General features: G+C 35.9%; 1 long non-coding RNA gene and 1 pseudogene across 1 annotated transcript; both read right to left on the bottom strand.

Moving 5' to 3' along the window:
• Positions 1-4645: 4645 nt before the first annotated feature.
• On the bottom strand, positions 4646-6624 carry LOC122141738. Its single transcript, XR_006158055.1, has 4 exons — positions 6554-6624; positions 6228-6366; positions 5200-5260; positions 4646-4776 (listed from the first exon to the last, which is right to left on the bottom strand). It is a non-coding gene; the product is annotated as an uncharacterized LOC122141738 (long non-coding RNA).
• Positions 6625-15152: 8528 nt separating this feature from the next.
• LOC122141706 lies at positions 15153-19359 on the bottom strand (annotated as a pseudogene).
• Between the last annotated feature and the right edge of the window lie 1657 nt (positions 19360-21016).

The raw sequence follows: 21016 nt of genomic DNA, 5'->3' as shown, positions 1-21016 counted from the left end.
AAATTGATGTGAATGAAGAATATGTGGCCTCCAACTGAAGCTTAACAACTGTGTATTCAACTTGCTTGCAGATGTTGAAGAGCCTCCCAGACCATCCCCAATGGCAGCAACAGAATATTCAAATGGTAAAGAAATCTGTAGATAAATTTGTCAAGAATCAGTTCAGAGCAAACAACAGAGTGGCATATATTAAATGTTATTTTTATACTACATGAGAGACATGCAAGTTCACTACTGTAATGCACACAACTTTTTACAGATCAAGGGCATGGTGTACAGTTCATTTAAGCAGTGGCAGAACATGCAAGATGTTAATTTTAACAAAATAAGAGGGCTGTTATTTTTATTTATTTTAAATTACTATTTAATTAGCATAATTTACATTTTTACTAGCATTTAATTATTTGAACTTTAGCTAAGATGCCAAGTCAAAAAGGTGCTAAGTGTCCCGTCCATTGCTGCAAGGTCCTACAGTTTTGTCAAAAGCAATCTGTGACATTTTGGTTGTGACGTCACAACAGATCATGCTTAACTTACAACTTTTTTTTTTTTAATGAGGCTTAATGAGGCTCAGTGCAATTCCATTTAAACCTTTGCAGTCCAAGCAATGACATACATCTCAATCCATAAAGTGGAGGGAAGTTAGCAAGTGGATCGTGTAGAATATTTTTATTAATCCTGAAATAATACACAGAATTATGCCCTATAAGAAGAAATTGTTCTACTATTATTATTTTGACTGTGTGTGACTGTGTGCAGTAGCTTAGAACAGAAATAACTATTTAAACATTCATATTTGGAGAAGACCTTGTTCAGGAGATAGAAATACATCCATGACAGGCTATTGATCATTCTTTAAGAACTCATATGTTAAAGGAGACACCAAAAATACAACAGTGCATGTATGGAATTCTGTAAACTGCTACAGGCTTATATATATTTCATTGTAAAACAGACATTCTGGAATTACCTTTGGCAAACCGTAACTCGACTTTGTTGTTTGTGATAAAAAAGTCTACTGGCTTCAAAACCTCTCTAGCAATTCATTTTGAACAAGGAAAATTCTACAACAATCGCAGCCATACTAAAGTGACCTTCAATTTGGAACAAGAGAAACTGGAGGAGTGACTTTTTTTTACATCAGTGATTTGTCCGTTTGCTCACAACTGATTGGTGAAATTTTGGTTTGCGATCTCTAACCCTAACGTTTCAGGGACTTGTACACAGCAATTACAAGAAGGTGAAAACATTCACTGATGATCAAGAAGGCAACATGATGCATTAAGAGCAAGAGGGTGTATACATTTGAACACAATATGGAAATTACATTTAAAGGGATAGTTCACCCAAAAAATGAAAATGACATCAAAATTTTATCACCCTCATGAGATTCTAGGTGTATACGACTTTCTTTTTTAGACAAATCAAATTGGAGCTTACACTACTCCATCATACATCACGGTCAAAGTTTACTCTTCCACCGTAACTCACTTTGCAGAGTGGTTTGCTGAAAGCTAATTTAGAAGATTTTATAAAGTTTTTAAATATGGATATTTTCTTACAAAAACTTAATGCTTCACTTCAGAAGGATTCTATTAACCACCCCTGAAGCCACGTGGAGTACCTTTATGATGGATGGGCTACAAAATCCAACACCCCATTCACTACCATTATATATATTATTTTTTAATATAACTCTTGACTGTGTTTGTTCGAAAGGAGAAAGTCATATTACACCTAGGATGGCTAAAGGGTAAGTAAATCATGGGATAATTTTCATTTTAGGTGAACTATCCCTTTAAATCGCATTTGTTCAATTAGTTATGTTCTTCTTAAGCTACATAAAATGCAGGCTTCCCAGAAAACAAAAGTTTAATGTATCATTTTGCCTTCTTGCTCAACAATGTTTTCACTTTTTTGCAATTTCATTCACAGTGAAAGGATATGGATATCAATTATATAGTCACTATTGGAAAGGGTTTAAACTTGCAGAAGAACTTGCTGTTTTTCAACTAAATAAATTTTGAATTCAAAAACTTTCAATACTATAAGAGAAAAACTTAAGGAAAAAAAACAAACTTGCCTGCATATGTCTGCATAATTGTCTAACAGAATTGTGATGCTACCTTTTCAGCAGAGAGACAACCATGGACAAGGCCTCCACAAGATTTTTCAGTGCCAAAAGACCTCAAAGGTAAAAGATACAAGATAGCAAATGTGTTTAAATGTGATAAAAAAATACAAAATGTACACAAATGCGTTTACCTCTAACTAGAATGTTAAACATATTTTGTGTCTTAACACAGTAGGAAAAAAAGCCTATTACAAATATACAAATATAGCCTATTAGCTATTTTTTATTCATCTTGTCAAAATACTAAATTGGTAAGTAAAGTGTCACCAGAAAATAAATAAATATATACAACATCTGTCAATTATTATAGCCTATATATATATATATTATATATAATATTATAGATATATATATATATATATATATATATATATATATATATATATATATAATATAAACGTAAACGTCTTAAATGTCCTTCAAGGACAGCACATCCACACTTTGCTCCATCCTTGTAACCGCTCTGTCACTGAACACTATTATGCACATGCTGACCCCGCATGTAAAATCTGCCGCAGAAAGCACTGGTTCATGCGTGCAGCGCATGCATAACAGTCCTGAGTGCAGGATGCAACCTGTGGTCAACAAGAATAAAGCGCAGATATGCTGTTCTGAAAGGATGTCGGGAAAAAGATATTGTTAGACCAAACCGCTCTCAAATTACACCAAAGTTATTGACTGCTGCCGCGTTTTACTTGGGAATTTAATCTCGCATCACAAGAATCTTGTCGGGTCCCGTGGTTAATGGGACCTCTACCTCTAACCCTTAGGTTAATTAATTTTTTTTTTGTTGGTAAATTATTCTGTTAATATTTAAAATTAAAATAAGTTACCTTTTTTCAATCCTTCAATTATTTAAAGAAAAACCTTTATTGCAGAAACACTGCAGGTGCTGCTGCAGAAAGTAGACAGCCTGGCGGCCTCCCAGAGGGAAATTCTACTTTTACTGCGGAGGAACCAGGGTCGTCAAAGGGAGGATGATTTCTTGGACCTCAAGACAGCTCAGTGCAAGGAGGAATTGGAGGACCTTGAGAACCACCTTAAGGACCCTGAATTTAGAAAGAAAGTGGTGGGTGCCAACTTAAATCAGAAACAATAAAAATAAAATGATCCAACTTTTTCTTTGCAGATTTTAAATCAATACTATTATCATTTTTTTTCTTAGGATTAGGCAAACTATTATTAAATAAATTTTACATCTACCTGTTATGGTGCGTTCACACCAGACGCGAATAGAGCGTCTGGCGCTCGAGTGATTTCAATGTTAAGTCAATGCAAAGACGCGAATAGACAACCTGCGGCGGCGTTTTCGCGCGAATGACGCGGCGCGAATTGAGCGTTTCGGGCGTTTGACTCGCGAAACGCGCGATTCGCACGAAACGCGCTAGTTGAAAAATCTGAACTTTGGCGAAATTTCGCGCCGCGTTAACCAATCAGGAGCTTGCTCTAGTAGTGACGTGATTACGACGTAGCAAGCGGAGGGAAAATCCGAAACAACAATGGAGGACAGTCATCATCGCTGTATGTGGATACCCGGAGCTATATGATACTTCTTCATACTTCTACAGAAACAGGAATAAAATTAGATCTTGCTTGGAAGAAAGTGAATTATATTTTATCTTGAAACCACCAAAGAGACATCAGATCCAGCGGCAAATGTCAGAAGGACTAGCCGAGTTGAGACTGCTCTAGGCGGATACATGATCACTGAGCTCCCGCTGATCGCATGGAGCTCGTCTCCTAAATCGGCAAAACACTTTTTTTAATGGACGCTGTTTTTATAAATAAACCGCATATTTGAGTTTAAAACAACTACATTCTCGCCTGAAATACTTTTAAAACTAACTTTCATGACACGATAACAGTAATATTTTGAAAACTATCCGAATAAAAATGGAGGTTGAAATCACAATGCTGCGTGAACTCAACTGGCAGAAGCCCCTCCCATGACGCGAATTCGCGTCTGTTGTTGTTAATTTCACGCGCGAATGAAGATAACAACACCCCCTAATTAAACTAATAAAAAAACATTCCAGAATTCAAGGCCACAGAATCTTCTTCTGTAATAACAAGAAGCTACTGTAAATCAAAAGCCCATTTCTGTTAAAGTGACCGCAAAATGAAAATTATGTCATCACTGCCTCACCCTCAACTTGTTCAGAACCTGTATGAGTTTCTTTCCTGTGCTGAACACAAAACAGGATATTTTTAAGAATGTTGGTAACCAAACAGTTTCTGGCCCCCACTGACTTCCACAGTATTTTTTTCTACTATGGAAGTCAACACGGAACAGCAACTGATTCATTACCAACATTCTTCAAAATATCTTGCCTTAGATCCATCAGAGGAAAAAAAATTAATGAATGTTTACAACAACTTGAGGGTGAGTAAATGATAGGACAAATATTTGGTATCCATTTTCCATAATTTTGCAAATGGCAAAATACGTTTCCTATAATGAAACTGGTATAACATTTTACAGCATAATGGATATACTATTTCCTTTGGTTACCTGCATGCCAACAAATGGTGTTTTCTTCCAGACACACCATCTCAGCCTTATTAGTGGGGCCAGTCCAGGGGAGTTTGTAAGGAGGGTAATGCGCGCAGTAGCCAATAACAATGTATGGAGCCACTACAGCCTGCATGGGAAGCGAAAGAAGCTGGCTCTAATTATAAAACAATATGTAAAGTTTATCACAACGTAAGTCAGAATGATTTGTTTATGAACAGAGACAAATGTGCTACAAATTTGAAAATTTAATTATAAAGCTACAGATTTTCTTGACTTTCTACAAGTCCTTTTCCACATTTTTCACAACTTTTCTTTACTTTTTTTTTTTAACTGAAATTAAAAATGTAAATTTTGACATTGGAATACTTTCTGTAAAGATACTTTAATTAGTATGATTTTTTATAGTATGACAAAGTAGTATGATTAATGAAATTATAAGTGTATACATTGTATTTAAATTATACACTTGACATTTCTATTTAATTTATACACAATTGAACATATGAATAAACACTCATAAAACAAGCACGAACAAAGTTCTGGCACTTACATACTGTAACGGCTGTGACCTCTGTTTAATTCCAGATGCCGTCATGAAATGGAAAGCTGGTCTTGGGGAGAAGGAGATAGAAAGTTTAAATAGCAGAGACTCTTAAACATGCGCCGGCGCACATAAATAAAAGTGTCGAGGTATGAAAATCAGAGACTGTTCTGTAATTAAAAGCCAAACAGAAAAAAAAAAAACACTGACGATTAACTTACATATAACAATGTGCACGAACACGTGAAAATCTGTCATCATACATTAAATAATCTATTTATTTAACCTGCTAAAAATTACACATGAAATTGACAACATGCACTTTTTAAAAAGCACATAGATCTTACATCTGTAAAAATTAGAAACAACTTGAATTTACATATCATCTACACACAACAAAACCATGCAATTTGTGCCAAACTTATTGCACTTTGGCAATTGATGACGCTAGAAATGTATTTATCGATATAGATAATATATAATCGCCGCATTTACACTGATTGTGAGTCTAGATGCTAAAAAAATATATAATCGCCGCATTTACAGACAATTTGAAATAAAACGTTCAACAGCTAGGTTAATCATCAGCGCCATCTCCTGCGCCAACCAATCAGCGATTAATTTCAGTGTTGCTAAGGTCTTTCAGCCAATTATGTATATAATATTATTATATTATATTTTATTATATATATTTTGGCCATACTCATGCACATAAGTCTACTTTTGCAATGAATATATATTTACTAAAATAATAATAATAAAAATACTAGTTTGTTTCTAAAACAATAATTCGGGGTTTTAAATACCCAAACATACATAAAATAACTATTCGTCGTGAACTGATTAAACGGTTACGTTGTGACACACACACACACACACACAAAGTTTCCTTTATACCTTGCCACAAATTAACTTTTGTGACGGTGTTTTAAAGTGGGCGATTTTTACACAAAACGATCTGCTTAATACTGATTTCTTTTCTGCTTTCAGTGCTAATTGCCCTGTGTATTTTAATGTTAAATGGGGTAAACACTCACCCTTTCTTTCTTTCATTTCATTTTTCTTGTTTTAGGGACATGTAGAGGAGTGGACGGAGGAGTAGATGTGGAGGAGTAAATGGTTCGGTGTTCAAGCTTCTGAAGAAAACCTTCTTTGTTCATTTACATGATTAGAAACCTGTTCATTTACATGTTTAAAAACCTGTTTACCGTTTTGTTATTTGTGATTTATCTATACCTGTAATAAACAACATGAATTAATCAAATTCGTGTCTTTCATAAATAGTTTTTTGGGCAAATGAGGACAAGTTAAATTAGCCACGTCCGCCCATATAGATTAAGAATTAAAATGACGAACTGGTTACCAACACACGACTATAGATCCACAAGGTTGCCACGACGTCGTAGTTACCAACTGGCAACGTTACAAAGTTACGTTGTGGCGACGTATAGGCACCTTTCACTTTTCCGGTTGCCAAGTTACGTCGCCACGACGAAACTTTGGTCACCAGATTACGTTGCAGTTACGTAACGGTTACGTAATTATACAATCTCGCCTGGTGTTCGCTGGTAACTCCATCATGTTTGTTTGTTTTTGTGTATTTTGTTTAAGTGTGTGTGCAATGGAGTTTGATTGAAATTGACTTTGTTTCAGTTCAAGTTGCTTCATTGTATTTTATTTATTAGGTTTTGTTTATTAACCAATTTATTTCGTTTATATTATTTGGGTTGGTTGAATTTCTTTGTCTTGTTTCACATTGATGCTGCTCCATTACGTAGTTGAGATTGTGGTTTATTTATTTTTGTTTCTTTCTGGTTTTGGTTTATTTGGTTGATGTGGAGTGGGTTTAAATTTATTGTACTTTTGGTTTTGATTGGTCTGAAGTGTTTTTTTTTGTATTTTGTTTTATTATGGAGCAGTGAAATGTGTTATGTCAAGACATAATTCCAAAGAAAGAAACCTCCTTGTTAAGTCTATCTGTTTTTGTGAACCTTTCTTTGTGTATTAGATTTCCTTTCTTCGTGTGTGTTTGGCCAGTGCAAGGGTGGTTGACCTATGTGAACTCACTAAATGAGAAACCAAATTTGCCTTGATCTTTTGGAATATCGTGTTTTTTTTTTATTGATGTTGAGATCAAGTTGTTTTAATTGAGAAATAAAATTGTAGCTTGTGGTTTGGTCTCTGCTTGTCCTTTTCATTTAGTTGGAAGCCTGTTATCGGGAGGCTTCAAAATTGGGGTCTTGAGTACGGGCCTTACTAGTGTAAGTTGATCGAGTCATACGGTCACAGTTGAAACTAGTGATGCACCGAAATGAAAATTCTGGGCAGAAACCGAAAATTTAGGATGCACTTGGCCGAAAACCGAAACTGAAGCCAAAAATTGCTTCTTTTAAAAACTCATACTATATACACACACACACACACATATACATATAAAATTTGAATATAAAAATTGAAACTACTGTGGAAACAAAGACACCTACATCTTGGATGCCCTTGAGGTAACCTAAAACATACCAAAATGTAATTTCAAAGTTAACTATCCCTTTAATCTTTGATTGGCAGACACGTGATAACAGCTCGACCGTGAGTGAAAACTAAGCTTGCACACGAATGGGAGGGGTGGGTGACATTCATTTTCGCCATCTGCGCAAATGTGTGCAACTGGAAATTGGACATTCATTATTACCTTCTTTTTTCTTTTCAGGGCATGGTGGCTCTCCTCCTCAGACTGGATGTCAGTGATGTCACAATCTTTATTGAGATATCTGTCCAGGCTCCTCGCTGCCTCATCATGACTATCTACAAACATGGAAAAACAGTCAAGTACAGTCAGAGTCAGGAGAAATTATGTCAGACAGGGGTATGTTCAGATTCTTATACCACAAATCTTATACCAGAACACCCACCACGAGTTATGAGGAGACGGATAGGCTGGTATGTGTGCCATCCCTGACCAGGCTGCTCTCTATTCAGGATGGCTGCATTCAGCCTAATAGAGTCCTTAGGAGGGTATGGGGGCCAGAAGACTTTATCTCCTTCAACCCATGAGTTTGGCACAATTTCAGTTGCCCCACTGCTGAACTGAACAACGCACCATGTGGTCATTTTTTTATTGCAGGGGATTACAAAGACTATAGAAAAAAAGCAAGGGAAAAAAAACTTATTTATAAACTGATGAACTGACTGCATAAACTGATTATATGAACTGATTTGGAAATTTTGGAAAAAATTTAATTGGTATGAATGATGGGAATGGCGATGAACTTGGTTTTGTCTGGATAAATTATGTACTTTGGCCGATGTGCTGAAGCCTAGTCACACCCGACATTCTTGCACAACCCCCAAACTGTGTATACCCCAATGTTTTCAGACGGAAAGGGATACTGGCCATAGGACTCTTTTTTGGTAAAACTTGCGAAAAATTATGTAAGTCTCCTGACCTACCCTGACAATGTTTTCAACAACGGCAATGTCATCTACAATTTGAAAATAGTTATCCCCAGACCTAGATGATATTGTGTACTTTTCTGTAACAAGCTTACAGAACTGGTCCCCACAGCTTAATGAAGAGATCAATGGACCACCATAATGAGGATGCATGAATTTTTGTCCTTTCTTCACTGTGTCCAAGTTCGGTGCAGGTGATTCTGAGAGCCTTTTTACTACTTGCTGTAAAGGCAAGTGAGGCTTGCGCAATAGGTGCTTTAGTTGCGCTAAATAATTCTCGTAAGGAAATGCAGATATGTTGTCCAAGGGACCAAACAGACGGTATTCTGATGCCCAAGTGTGTCAGCTGATGGACATTGTAGGTGATTTCACCTTTTCCATATAGCTGACCAAAGTGAGTTACGAAGGAAGTCAACAATCCCTGAGCGCAATCAATCATTTCCTCTGATGTTCCAGGAGACAACAGCAGATGCATGGCCACAGAAAGTAACATAAAGTTTTCATAAATTTCAAGGGCAATGCTATTTTTCAGGACTACTGGGCCAGCATAAAGCATGAAATATCGAAGCTCTGTCGCCTTCCACCGATCTATTTCAGAGAGGTGCCTGGGTTTTCGACTGAACTCAGAGGGAGTGTAAAGGTCCTAGTCCCTTCAATTTAACGGATATCTCTTCGATTGATTAACTTGATAACCTAGTTGCCAGAGATTTGCCCCTCATCCAAATATATAGCAACTTCCTGGTTACCCCAAGACAGCACAAGTGCATGTAATCTAATGGGAACATTGTCACCATTTTGACCAGACTAGCTAGTGGGGACAGTGTTTGGTTTAAGTGGTGTTCATCATCAGTCATAGAGTTGAAGTCTGTGTCTGTCCTCAATCTAACATTTGTTTCCGGATATGTCATCTTGTTGTGCCATTCACCCACTTGAAAACACTTGTCGCAACCTGAATAACCATTGTGGCTTTTTACATTTTTAATAAAAGCTCGTGCTGGGGCGTCGCATATAAATGAGCACACTTCTGCCAGAATCTGCTGTCCATTGTGAACAATGCCATTTTTTAGAATGCCACTAAGGTCTTCAATAAATGGGCCCAAGAACTCAAAGACACTCTTTGGTTTGGTAAAGCCACAGAAAAGGCCGACAAGGAATGGCGATTTTCTGTAATCAACATTAATGGTAGCTAAAATGGGCCAGAACTGAGTTTTGCTGCTTCGGAATAGTGGTAAACCATCAATACTAAACTGCAGCTTAATTGTGGTCAAATTAGCCGGCAGCTTCAGAGATTTCAGTTTTGGTTTTAAAACAACTTTGGAGAACCCTCTGGAGTCGATTAACGCGTGTACGCGTTTTGGGGTATTTGCTCCTGATAACCCCGAAAAGAACTTAAATGACACTTTCAGTTTTGATCGTACAGATAGAGCAATACATCAATCGAATCTGTAAAGGGTCTACTTTTTTTTGGATACAGACATAATAATAACAAAACTTTGTGCACTTATAAAATAAAGATAACAAACAAGGAGTGCTGTCTGCAGCCTTTGTCTGCGCTGATCTTCAGTTACAAATGCGTCATTAAAATGAACTGTAGCTCAGTGAAAACTCAACACAGAGACATGAGAGAGATATCTAAAGAAAGCCTGACATGTCTACTTTTAAACTAAACGAGTGCTGCTGAAAACAAATATTATGTGATAAAGTAATCCATATGAAAACAACCGTTCCGTTTTTCACGTCTCCCTTCATTATCTTCTAATGCGACCACGCCCCCCGCTCCGAGAGCGCTTTTGAGATTCAAATGTTTCACTGAAGCGCGCGGCTTTTGAATACGCCCACACAACAGAAGACAACGCAGCGAGATTGTTCTTCAAGTTTTTTTTTATTTTACTGTTTGCTTCACAATGAGAGGAATAAGACATAATTCACCCCAAAAAGATGTGATGTGGTTGAGGATTAGAGATTTGGATTTCCTCAGAAAAAAAGAATGAAGCACTTTATTCAGCAGAGATCATAAACATGAGTAAGTCTCTTTTTATTTATTTATATACTTGTACTAGTTTTCACATAACGTGTAAACATTTTACTAGTTAGACTTTTTCCAAAGACTTTTTCCAAACTATAATTCCTGACTTAATGTATAATTAAGTGAAATATTATGAAGTTTCAATAACAATATACACTACTATACCATTCAAAAAGCTTGATGTAAATAATATAAATGTAACAATAATAAATGTAATAAACAATGCTGTTCTTTCAATTTATCCCCCCAAAAAAACCTATAAAAAAATATTCTCAGCTCTTTTCTACATTAATAATAATGATAATAATAACAATAAATGTTTTTTTATAGAAAATAAGATTGTTAAAAGGATTTCTGAAGGATTGTGTGACTGGAGTAATGATGCTAAAAATTCAGTTTGAAAGTCAGCTTTGATTGTTCCTAATAAACTGTTTAACAGCACTCACATCTGAATATTAAATTATGTTGTGGGATAATTAAATATATTCTAAATAAACTACAAACATAAAATTATATACATTTATTTTGTCCTCACATTCTTTCTTGTAACTCATCCCTCTCAGTGACACAGCTGACTGAATGGCTCATTATACAGCTCATTATGCAGGCCTTTGTCTTCTCAGGTGTGAATTCATGATAATTGACGCCTACTCGCATATGAGTTTACCAACAAAAAGTGTCTTAGAAAATTTAAATCAATATATTGTTTTCTGTAAGTGAGTAAACAAGATGATTTTCACATCATTTAGAAAAAAAATTCTAGGCTACAAGCTCCAGTTCTCAAAAGTCCCGGGAACCAATTTTCTGTATGTGTTTTATTGCCTTATTCAAGTGATTTAACATTTTTAGTTTTTCACTAACCACGCATAACATTTTTTTTCTCAAAAACACAATCATGTACATACATGCTGCTCACATATTATTATAGCCCAGTTTGTGCTGATTACAGTGAGATTAGACTTTAGCCATTTAGATATTTTATAATAAACTGAAAAAAGCACAAATGTCAGGACATGACAAAACTTCTCCAGGCCCCAAAAAATACCCTTAGACTCCAGAGGGTTAAAGAAAGGTTTGATCCACTTCAAATGTTGACTACTGTATAGCGCAATAAAGTTTATTAGTTATTATAACTTAATTTCAGAGGAAGTTGCCTTAACTAAAAAAAATTAAAAAAAAACTGTTGCATTGGGGCTGGGCGATGGCCTAAAAAAAACCCCCGATTTTTTTCACAAAAAAATCCGATTTATGATTTAAATCGATTTTTTTTGCCAAGTTTTAATATATTTCTTTATCATTTACCAGTCAAATTTATAATTGAAACAAGATGATTAAAAAAAGCAGTAATGTTATTACCTTAATGCTGGAAAGACCTTTTATTTTATTTATTAATTTTTTTTTTTTTAATACTAGCCCTCATGCATCTAACCATCCACGTGGCGTTTAAGAGCTGTTCAGCTTAAAACTGGCAGCTCCGCAGTGAGTCAGTGTCATAGACGTAGGACAGAGCAAGTGTAAATATATTTTCTAGTCTATATTTTTATCTCGTTATGCCGCTGGTTTAGGTTATGTATTTATTTTTATTTCTTATATCAATTATTTGTAAATATAGCAGACACTGTCTAACCGTGTCTACACCGGACGGTCTTGTTCATATAGGGTGAATAGGCCTATGTGAGCCGGCAGCAGAGAGTATGTGCGGAGTGGAGCAGCAACAATTTCCCTCCGCGCTCCGAGCATTTAATAATCACTCCGCTCCGCGTTCACTGATGCCAGAAACACCGCTCCGCACTCGCTCCATGGATAAAGTTGAAATGTTATGTTCATAACGTAGCCTATAAAAAACAATTAAATAAATAAATAAATAAAATAACAGGAGAGTTTCAAATGGGATTAGGCTATTGTGTGCAAACTTTTTTTCCTACCAAAAGCCAAACTAATAAAATTGTCGGCATTAAAAGGTATAATTGCTGCTTTCTGCTGTGCAAATTTTGTTTGTGATGAAAATAACAGTACATTTTCTAGTTATTTTATCTACAGATTGATGCATTTCTTACAGATTTCAAAATCAGTTACAGATGAAGCAGCACTGGTAAAATTACATTTGTTTGAATGCATTATTGCGACAGCGATTACGTGTGAATGTGCTGTATCTGTTTAAATCACGCTTTAACCCGAAAATAATCAGTAAAAGGAAGACAAACTCCTTGAGAACTAGCCTGTAACGCTCGACTATTGCCGTCATTATAGTCTTCTGATCGGAGAGACTATGTGTATCAAGCTATAGCTAAATATGTTTATCATGTGAATTCTTGCTAAATATGCAGTTATATTACGGGCTGTTGGCATGAATTGTACTCGTGATGGAGCGGTGCTGGAGCGAGTGAAAACCACGACGCTCCTGACTTTTAAAAAATCCTCTCCTCGCTTCAGTCAGAATAACACGCACTGCTCATACTCTGCTGGGCAGCGTGTCTCAAACGCGCGGGGGAGGGTTGAGCCCAATCATAACCACGAGCCCTGAGTGGAGCGTCGACCGTTTTATTTTGTTGCGTCCATACAATATTTTTTAGAGTGTGAAATATAAATTTTCACAGAATGTAGCCTATTAATGAACAATATATTGAAGTTTTTCTAAATCCCAAACAGAGTCCAGACATCAGTAAAGTATTCGTTTATGAACATGTTGTATAGGCTTTTTTTTCAGACGTGACAAAAACACAAGAGTTTTTATATATTTTGTAGACTTTATGTGATGACAAAATGCACAAACCAGAAGCACAATATATGCAGAGAAGGGCTGGCCATTCTCAAAACATAAAATATCAATTTTACTTCAATTTTCGTTTTTGTGTTTCAGAGGAAAAATCAGTGTTAAGACATCTCTCAATTACGTGTTGTTCCTGTGCAAACGTGTATAAAATTCTTTAAAAACTTTAACAGAGATGTCTAGAGGGTATTTAATAGATCTGCCTCCCACGTAAGATTTTTCTAGTTACTAGTCGTTCATTTGTCATTATTCAACTAATCGCAGGTTTATATTAAATTTAGCCTACATCTATAATCCACAATGAGCCTTAATATATTCCGCGCTCAAGCATTAAGTTTGCCCCAAAGCACAGGCAGAAGTAGCCCAATAAATGTGAAAAAGGAGACATTTTAATTATTTATTAATAAACAAATGTTTTCTTGTCGGCTGCAAGATGAAATTCACAGTGCTGGCTCTCTCCACATGAACGCGGCCTTTAGAGAGAAATACAACCTTCACAGATTACATAATGCTTTCGTTTTGAACTGATTCATTTAAAAGACATTTCAAGCTTTCTGTAGATATATTCCTCGTGTGTGAGACACCACAATTTTCAGTTATTTCATTATCAGGAAAAAAATCACGTGACCGAGAGGGCGCCTCCCTGTCCTGCACGTGTAATAATTTTCGCACAAACACTTGAATATGAATAATAATTCACATTTTGCATATGCACTACAAAGTAAATCATTTTTTTACATGCAATTATCCAAAATAAAACCAAACAAGATTTATAATGAAGATAAAATATGTAGACAAATAAGAATAAATGCTGCACGTGCACTCAGCATCATGCGCGCCAAGCAAATCATGCACTCTGATATTTTATGGAATATTATACAAACCTGCATTTAAATGCGGATGCAATTTTTTTTTTTTTTACTTTACTTAAATTATATGAAAGAAAGTAAAGACGACTCCATTTAAAATAACTGAAGTTGTCAATTAATGAAGCTCTTTTTTACATCGTGTGCACTTTGTTGATTATAATGAGAGAACTTGAGTTTAATCATGAGGACGTTTTATTAATCCGTCCATTCTTTAGAGTTTCAGTGATTTAGTTAAATCGTGCAGGTTTAATTTAATGTTCATTTCTTGTTTTAACTAGGCCTAAATAATGGGAGTGAAATTATACAGTGCCTTACGTTTTACTAAAATAAAGAAAAATAATTTATAAAACACGCAAGCCTAGCTCACAATAGCTACCACTTTTAATGCTCGGATGCAAAGTAAACCACAATTTCTTTTAAATAATATAACACATAATTCATATTATATAAATAATACTGCACACTATTAAAATGTGTCAAATCTAAAATATGGTGTAGAGAAAATATAAGCACAGGCTCACAGGCTTGACATTTATCCTGCTTGAATTCGTTCTAAGAAACGCACATATCTTCATAAGGACTAAACTTTCATCTGTGAATATTAAATATTTTAACTAGCCTAAAGTGTTTTCCTTTCATTTTCCCCGACTGCAGTCAAATATAACACATCAGAGAGGCAAAGCTAATGTCTATTTGTGAAAATGTGCTTTGATGTGCTTGTTTGAAAACTTGTGATTAAAGCGCCACTCAGCGGTCAAAAGCTGCAAATGCACTTTGCAGATGCGGCGGTGCGTGCGGCGGTAGAACCAACGTTTTGGATGGCCATCTACTGTATACGTATGTAAATAAGTCACAGGATATTTTTCCCCCTTTCAGATGAATGTCTTTTATTGGGATTCTGCTTTGTCTGTCATTGGTTATTCAATTAAACTCTTAAAACCAAATTCCAAAAGTCTTGGAATTAGCACCAGCTGTGCATGTAAATGTAAATGTGGTGGTTATGTGGTCCTCACTGTACGCTGTTTTTCTCGCTTTGATGCTTTCACATACTGGTTTTATTTTTCTTTTCTTTCATTTCTAAATTTTCTTTTATTGGTACATACAATGTATGTGTCCATTTTGACTTTGGTTTTCTGATATCTGACAGCATCACTGGTCACATGACATGCTGGTAAGCAAGTAAAATATAATTTCGTTAGTAATTAATAATTTAATTTGAATGTTTTATTTTTTTTAAATATTTATTAATTTAAACTTTTTGTTGTTATGATGTAATTAATGGGAAAATATAGGAAAACCTTGTACCATAAAATAAAAAAAAAAAAACTTTGCCCATTTTCCAAAAAAGTATATGTATAAACATTTCTAAGCATCAGCTTAAAAAAAACGTATTAGGGCTACAATCTATTCTGATACATCACACAGTTTCACTGATGATCCAATAAAAAACATAAAACCCAGGATAGAGCGGCTGAGTGAATGTGCTCTGTTCTGTGTGGATGAGGCTCATTGTGTGAGAGACACTGTAGAAGGACAGAGTTCCTGCACTGTGATCCACAAACACTCCTATTCTATGACAGCTTCTGATTGGCTTCACAGGAAGATCAGTCTGTATGTTATTGTGTCTGAATGAGTAACTGTCAGGAGAGCAGAACAAACTCCACGACTGATCATTACGTCCTAACCAACATTCATCGCCCCATCCCTTCTTTCTGATGTTCTTATATGATACTGATATGTCCACACCAAAACATCCCACTCCACTGCAGCTCCCAGTAACAGCGTCCACACACACTCTCTCTCTACACAACACCTGAAGATTATATCCATCAAATCTGTCTGGATGATCAGGATACTTCTGCTCTGTGAGAGTACCAGAAATTACTCTGTTCCTCTCAGACAGACGGAGATGTTTATTTATTGTGTTTGAATCCAAAGTGAGCTGATGGGAATCTGATGAAGATAAAACACAAAACAATAAGGAATAATGAATGTCTTTGATCTATTAATGTAACTGAAATCTTCACATTCAGTGTATCAGCACAGCAGTGCCTCAGTACCAGAGTTTTTTGTGCAAATCATCATTTACATGATCAGTTATAAAACTCTTGTTTCATGTTTTCTTTCACACTGAGACTGGCATTCCCACTGCAAGCATTATTGCTCAATTAATCAGATTCAGGACCACACATGAAAGTGGCCCAAATCAGACATCTGACCTGAATCAGATTCAGGACCACACATGAAAGTGGCCCAAATCAGAATCAAAATGATCAGATTCCATGTGGTTTGTGCTGTCGTAAAACAAAAAAAATTGGTTGTTGAGCAGATTTTCCTGCAGTGTGAATGTAGCCTATGTGAGTGTTTCTGCTTGTGACTTACATTGTAGGAAGTGTTTCCTAGTCCTGCAAACAACATTGCCAAATATGACTGTGAAAAACAGACATAAACAGTGTAAATATCATGTCAAGAGAGAAACTGAATAGCTGCTTCAGGTATATTTGATTAGGACTGGAGCTAAATTCTACAGGACAGTGGGTCCCCCAGGAGCAGGGTTGAAGACCTTTGAATTATAAGATACTTCTAATATGATGTTCTCCATGATATGAGATGACGGAGGACTCATTTCTGAGAGCAGATGAATCTCCAGGACTTTACCTCTGTTTGAGATCTTTTTGAGCTCCTCTTTGGAAAACTCTTCCAGTTTGTCTCTCAGCTGATGGACAGATTCTATTACTCCATCAAAAGAGAAGACAGACGTGAAGGGAATATCATTTTTGTCTGTAGATTCAGGAGGTGTTGAGAGAGACTGGAAACTCTACAGAAAACGGAAATCAAAACTCATCACCTCCACACTTAAACCCAATAACCTGCACTACTATCAGATTTGTGTGACTAGTTGTTTTGACTTTTCTTTAGCATCACCTAAATCCAGCACTTTTACAGCATCAAATGCTGTACATTCTTTCATCCATCCATGTGTGTGTGTTTTTTTTTTTTTTATATAGTGTGTGTGTGTGTGTGTGATCAAGACTTGATAAATGTTTCTTGGTACTATTGAGTTCACTGATTTCACCATGCAATAAGAAATCTGAAAGATAATATAGGTAATATATTAAATATATTAGGATATATTAGTTTTGTACTGTTGGTGAAACAAGTGGTGTTTGGTAGCTATATATAGCTTCCATGATTATATAATAACAATGCTCTCATGAAATGCTTCTCTGTGAGTCACATCATAGCAGAATCTGGCTCAAGTCCACTATGATCCTGTTCTTCTAGATCTGTTACCTGCAGAAACTGGATGTGATCCTGTGTGTGTGAAAGCTGCTCCAGTTCAGTGTTTCTTCTCCTCAGATCATTGATCTCCTGCTCCAGTCGCTCCAGTTGTTCTTCAGCCTGACTCACTGCAGTCTTTTCCTGATCTCTGATCAGTTGTATCACCTCAGAGCGTCTTCTCTCAATGGAGCGGATGAGTTCAGTAAAAGTTCCTCTCACTGTCTTCCACTGCTGTCTGTGCAGAGCGCTGTTAGACACACATCACAATCACAGTGGACTTCAGTGGGACTGAAAGACAAGAGTCCTGAGATTATTAAACTTCTCTTCTTCTCCAGACTCACTTTATGAGACTCCACAGCCTCTCTCAGCTGCTGGAGATCTTTCTCTCTCTGCTGGATTTTCTGCTGGAACGTCGAAGACATTGGACAATGGAACACATTTAGGACAAACCAATAACGGGAAATGTGACACACAACTACAATCACTAAATCATAATGTAAACAGTTGCTAAGAATCCTCTATTGGTGAAGTGGTGAGACCGAGGGGTTAAAGATTTTGCGTACTAAGGTCATAGGTTCAATCATAAGTGCCACCATTATTTTATCAATAATTTATAGGGATAGTTCACCCAAAAGTTGGAATTCTGTCATCATTTACTCATTCTCATGTTGTTCCAAACTCTGTAATGTCTCTGTTTCCCGAGGCCAAATCACACGAGTCAACATCATCACATGACTAAACATGCCAAAATAATTGGATTTAAGAGTGAATAACTACTGAAATTTCACTGTTCATTTCACAAAGTGATTGTATTGCTCCAGAGTTGTATGAATAAACTTTATGATACCATAATGTCCTTTTATGTAGATTGAATGTTTTGAACCCTGTTGACTTTCAATGTATAGAAAACAAGACATTCTTTAGAATATCTTCCCTTTTGATCCTCAGGAAAAAAGTGTCATTTTTTTTTTTTTTTTGAACTACTGGTTCAATCATACCTGTTTTTCTGTCCTCTGTGCAGCAGCTGATACAGTGTTGTGGTTTTTATGTTCATCTATACACAGCACACATATACATTTCTGATCAGTGCGACAGAAAACCTCAAGGAGCTTCTCATGTTTCTGGCAGATCATCTCCTGCAGTCGTCCAGTGGCTTCTGTCACATTGTGTGGCTTACGTGAATGAAACTCCTCATGATGATCAAAATGAGTTTGACAGTATGATTCCTGACAATTCAGACAGGACTTGACGGCTTTGTATTTTCTTCCAGTGCAGACGTCACACTGCACATCTCCAGCTCCAGCGTCACAGTCAGCAGGAAGTTTAGTCTTCTTCAGTTTTACCACCATTTCAGCCAGAATAGTGTTTTTAGCTAAAGCAGGTCTTGGACTGAAGGTCTGTCTGCACTGAGGACAGCTGTAGACTTTCTTCCGATCCTCCTGATTCCAGTGATCTGTAATGCAGCTCTTACAGTAACTGTGTCCACACTGGATGGTTACTGGATCCTTCAGGAGATCCAGACACACTGGACACATGAACTCATCCTGAGAAAATCTGGCTTCTGCCATTTTACTGCAAGAATACAGAGACACAAACACACAGCAACAGCTCAACTGCACTTAAGTTTCAGTTTCCCTGAACTGAGGAGTGTCCTGTTTTCCTGGTCCTGTGTTTGAGTGACGTGTGCAAAATGAAGTTTGCCTCCCAGTCTGTAAAGTCACAGATAATAAAAATGTCCACTAGATGTCAGTCTCATACAAGCACTCAAAGAATACAAGTGCAAAGCAGTGATACTGCTCACTACTACACTGTAGGCCAGAAAACTGTGTCCAGATTTACAGTTCCTTCATTCCCCATGAATGTTTTCATGATCACATATTACAAAATATTTAGTCATTTCAGTGATAAATAGGGCTGATTATTGCTACATGTCTTTTCTTACTACACACATTTATCAGAGTTTGGAGTCTCTGATTATCTCATAACAGTGTCCACCCTTCAGCAAATGTTTCTTATATTGTGAGTACATTGGTTTGTAGGTTGCTAACTGTTCGCTGGCACCAGAAGGGTTTTCTGACACCAGAAGGGTTGATAATTGATCAAAGATTAAATAAACGATAACTTGGATATTTAGACTATTGGTGGAGCAGGTACTATCTGCAATGATTATAATGTGAAAGTGTATTTGTCAAATCACTGGTGTGTGCCAAAAAAGTAGACAAACTGGTATGGGTTTTTTTTTTTTTTTTTTTTTTTGAATAAACATTCAGCTAGTACACACCCTTAAGAAAATTAACCATGGTTTTCTTGTAGTAACCATGGTTTAACTATTTTTGTAGTAAAACCATAGTAACTACAAAAATAACCATGGTTTAACAATGGTTTTTATAGTAAAACCATAGTAACAATAAAATTAACCATGATTTTACTGCAGTAACCATGATTTATCTATAATGTTTGTAGAAAACCATAGTAATTGCAAAATGCAAAAACAGCATTTGCAGTAGAACCATTACAAAATAACCCATGTTTTTTCTACAGTACATATATTTTAACTACAGATGTAGTTATTTCTTACTCTTAAAAATTAGGGCTCAATAAAATAATCATAATTATCTCATGATTTCTGAAAATGAAAAAATAATCAAATTTGGCAAATGCATTGTCAGTTATTACAACAAATAACATTATCAAACTCAGCTTTGACAAGTTTTACCTATGGATGTTAACATGGAGAATAGGCACCCTTTTTTCAGATAAGACCACCTCCTATGAAAATACAGCCGTAATATCAGATGCATACTTTTAAATGAACTGTGACTGAACGACTAACAAGCATATTTAGCATTCGTTTAACTTCCCTGAAAATATTATTCCCTGAAAATCTTGCAGAATGTCATAAGACACAAAAAAAACATATGACCATTTTATGAAATGTATTTATTTCTTTAGATTTATGACAGTGTTTCAACACACTGTACCAACATGCAAATGTAATTGCCATGTCAAAATATATGTATATAAGCCAGACATGGAAAGATTTAAAAACTTCAGAAGATGATTTATCAAAAGTATACAATTCAATACATACATCTAATTTGAAGATGCACACATCTGATTGTCTTCTAACACAAGTATATTGGACTATTTGTCATCTGTTTAATAGCAAGAGTACAAAAATAACAATATACCAATGTTTAGATAATTAATTGTGTAGTTTACAATGTTTACACACACATTTCCATCTTATTTGTACTTGTGGATTCAATTTTGTCCTGATACAAGTGTGTTAAACTATTGGACTAATCTGCTTGCTTGCTCGCTAATAAATAAATAAACAAAATAAAAAACATAACAATTGTGTGGTTTACAATATTTAACATACATGCATTCATCCAGCTATATACATGGACATCTGATTGTCTTCTA

The sequence above is a fragment of the Cyprinus carpio genome, chromosome A4, assembly GCF_018340385.1.
Source record: "Cyprinus carpio isolate SPL01 chromosome A4, ASM1834038v1, whole genome shotgun sequence".
NCBI classification, from domain to species: domain Eukaryota; kingdom Metazoa; phylum Chordata; class Actinopteri; order Cypriniformes; family Cyprinidae; genus Cyprinus; species Cyprinus carpio.
The sequence above is the reverse complement of the archived record's forward strand: the minus strand, read 5'-3'. Positions and strand labels throughout refer to the sequence as shown.